The following is a 3,637-nucleotide window of genomic DNA, read 5'->3' on the forward strand; positions in this document are numbered from 1 at the left end:
TGTTGTTCTTTTCGTGTCTAATTTACCTCCAGGCTTCACTGCTATTAAATGTTTGAGCAATCGAATCAACGAACAATGCAAAAATAAAATGTGGTTATCTGCATTCCGCATGAGATTTAGATGGTATTTAACATAATTTTGCGTGCTACGTGTAGGTACAGCCATGTACAACCAGTAATCTGTTAACGCAGTTAAGTATAGTGGCTGGGGAAGAGAGAGACAGCTTTTAGCACCTTTTGAGCAATAAAGGGGGTAAAATGTGAGCAGAGACCTCCTGGGTTGGACAAATAAAGCCAGTGTGGAAGTGCCAAAGCTGCAGTTCCACAATTGGCCATGGGACAGAATCCAGAAAAGAAAACGCTTCACACCCTGGTATAAAGAAAGGGTTTGGTTCTCTGTAGCAAATCCTAGGCAGGCTTCACTGTTCAGCTGTAGTAAAAATCAATCTAAGTTTCACAGACAAATGGGTGATGTCACAGTCGCTACATCTGTCTTTCAGTATGTTACTTGCTGGCCACACAATCAGAGTGTCAACACGGCTGTGGTGTTATAATTAACCCAGGGGCGATTTTAGCCCAGTTTTGGAAGTGCTTCAGCACCCCCAAAATGAATCAAAGCACCCCCAAAGATGTCTTACTTTTTTTAAAAAATATTTGCTGTTTGTGGGACACACTACTAAAAGTATAAAAAGCATACAGTACTTAATTGAGATGGAACATTTTAACAACAAAAGTATAGATAACCCCTCCCCCCTCCCAAAATGGTTTGTTCCAGCTCGGCTCTCTCCTACTCGCTTTAGCGCCGTTGCTGCCAGAGCGATGGTGGCTGAGACACTGCGGAGCAGAGGTGGAAGTGCCTGGCTTAAAACAGGACATATTTGCTGCATTTAACTTTCAGTTACTCTTTATATAGTTAGGTAGGAGTCAGACCATGTTTCTTTTTAACTGAAAAACATTACACCAGGTAACCTGCTGTGTTGAAAATAGGGCTGCCACGATTAGTGGACTAGTCACGATTACGTCGACTATCAAAATCATCGACGACTGATTTAATAGTCGACACGTCGTTTGAAGCTTTGTAAGATCACAAAAGATGCAGGAACAAGTAGTAGAATTTAAGAGTGTAATAACGGACTGAAACAGAAGATGGCAGCACTGCATGTACAAGGATGCCAGCTGCCGTTAAACCCCGAAGAAGAAGAAGGAGCTGTGTCCCAGAATTCATAGCTCAGCCCAGCTCAGTTTCCAACAATGGCGGCAGCTAGTTACTTTTAATATTACTCTTATTATTCTTTCTGGGTCACATAATAAACGTTTAACATATTTTCAGGTGAGAATGTAGCTGTGTAAACCTCAAATATCTGCTCAGTTTATCAAGACACCACATATTTTCAAAAGCGCTCCGACGTTTTCGGAGACGTCTGTTACCCACTAGCTTGATAGCTAGCCGGGGGCAAGGCTCACTAGAGCCGTGAGAACACCGGACTCCGGCAAATCGTTTTCAAACCCACTGAGGTCTTTCGCTACTCAGGTTAAACATATATAAGTCACTTAGATAACTTAAAAATTTTATTGTTTGGCTTTTTTTAGTATTTTATTTGTTCCTGAGTAAATCGGTTTGGCTGAGATTAAAGTTATAGTTTTTACACAGCTGAATAAACGTCAGGCAGACAACTGATTATCAGAAGTGTGAGATGCTCGAGAATATACTCCGGTGTCCCGTTATATTTTAGATAACAATGAGTTTATTAAACTTCACCGAAACAATCTGCAAATTTCATTCAAATTTAATAAACTATCATCTTGTCTTTATTTTTAGTTAGCACATACCTTAAACACTTAAAGCTGTAAGCTAATGATAGTTATATGAGAGCAGATGCATGCTGGTGCAATAAGCTGTACGCTGTACATCCAATGGATGCATGATCTGATTAGTCGACTAATTGCAAAAATAATCGGTGACTAGTCGACTATCAAAATAATCGTTTGTGGCAGTTTTTTCGTGTTTTCCGATGATGTTTGCTCTGTAGTAAAATTAGCCATATTTGACTGCCCTGTTGATCTCATTGAAATGTATACAGCCTATTTAAAATCTAAAACTTAACATTGTCCGTAGCCTGCTGTTGTTACCACTGTCCTGTTTGAAATGTAATGAGAGAAACTGGTTATTTTGCCATATGTGCCGATATTGAACCCAAGGTACTAACTAGCTAACTGACTGGATGCCCATTAACCTTATAACTCCTGTTGTGTGTGTGTGTGTGTGTGTGTGTGTGTGTGTGTGTGTACAGATTGTCAGTCCAAAGAGGGAGAGAGGAAAGAGGGGAACATGAGGACAAAGTACGAGATCAGGAAGTACCAGGTAAGAAAACAGACAGGGAGTACTAACAGGCAAAACAGTAACTGTTTAACTGGCAAAGAAAAAGAAAGACAAACAACTAATACAAACAACTCATACAATCTGGAAGTTGTGTTCTCCCTATATTAAAGCTGCTATACAGAATCTGCAAAACAAACTGAGTTGTCAGCCCTGGCACTGCATTACCATATTGAGCTTCAGTCAGAGGAAGTCACGGTTGCCAAAGACTTTATAAAGCTCAAGAGTGAGGCTGGTGCCATTCCAGATATGTTAACATTGTACAATCTTCTGGATAATCAGATCTTCCCCAAACTTAAAACTGTTATTCAGGTTGCCCTAACAAACCCAGTTAGCAGCTGTAGCTGTGAAAGGTCTTTTAGTGTCTTGAGTCAGCTCCATACCTGGCTGAGAAGGACCATGGGTCAAAGCAGACTCCAGCACCTGGCTGTGATGTCAGTTGAGAAAGAGATGCGTGAGAGACTTGACCACCAAAATGTGATAGACAGATTTACCAACCTCAAGGTGAGGCGACATAGGTTAAAAGAAAAGAAAAAATCTGCAGAGCCATAGTAGTATCTGCAGTAAAGATCTTTTCATACATTGTATAAATTGTACCAAGGGCCAAGTGTCTCCATTTTCTAATAATATTTTGTATATTTCAAGGACTCTTCTATTTTTGGAGTGTATTTTTTATGTATCTGTATTGTATTATACATACACTTTAGAAGTGAATCTCTGTCCAAAAAATGCACACAGTTTACTTTTTACTCACTATGAGCATCATTTATCATTTTCCCCCTGTAATTAAGGTTAGGATATGTATTTTTTTTTTTATTCCAATCCATTCTTCTTTGGCAGCATTTCAATAACCTTGATCAGATTTGATGGTTTTGTTACAGACTTTTCAAAAAAGTGTTTTGCTATTCTTTCAGAAATGTGGGGATTAAATTGTGTTAAAATGTACAAAACAGTGATGTCATGTTTTGTGACAAGGACCCAGGCACAGAGAGACTTGATGAATTTAAGAAACTTATGATTTAATAAAGAAATTTGCAGACTTGCACAGAGAGGGTAAAATTATGATGACTGATAATGGAGATGAAGACAACAGACGATGAGGACAGGGAGGAACAGGGGTTTAAATGCACCAAGGAGGCAGTCAGAGAGAACTCGGGACAACTGGAGGCATTTAGGGATGCAGGGACTGACAGAGACGGGGAAGAAGTCTCATTGTGATGAGTAAAGTTTACCTTGCCTGGATGGGCAGCTCTCTGGGTGC

The 3,637-nt window shown here is 39.8% G+C and overlaps 1 long non-coding RNA gene across 1 annotated transcript; it reads left to right on the top strand.

The window, feature by feature from the left end:
- The first annotated feature begins 546 nt into the window (after positions 1-546).
- LOC146491233 (uncharacterized) lies at positions 547-3,387 on the top strand. Its single transcript, XR_014872530.1, has 2 exons — positions 547-1,530; positions 2,291-3,387. It is a non-coding gene; the product is annotated as an uncharacterized LOC146491233 (long non-coding RNA).
- Positions 3,388-3,637: the final 250 nt, after the last annotated feature.

Source organism: Neolamprologus multifasciatus, chromosome 23, assembly GCF_963576455.1.
Source record: "Neolamprologus multifasciatus chromosome 23, fNeoMul1.2, whole genome shotgun sequence".
NCBI classification, from domain to species: Eukaryota; Metazoa; Chordata; class Actinopteri; order Cichliformes; family Cichlidae; genus Neolamprologus; species Neolamprologus multifasciatus.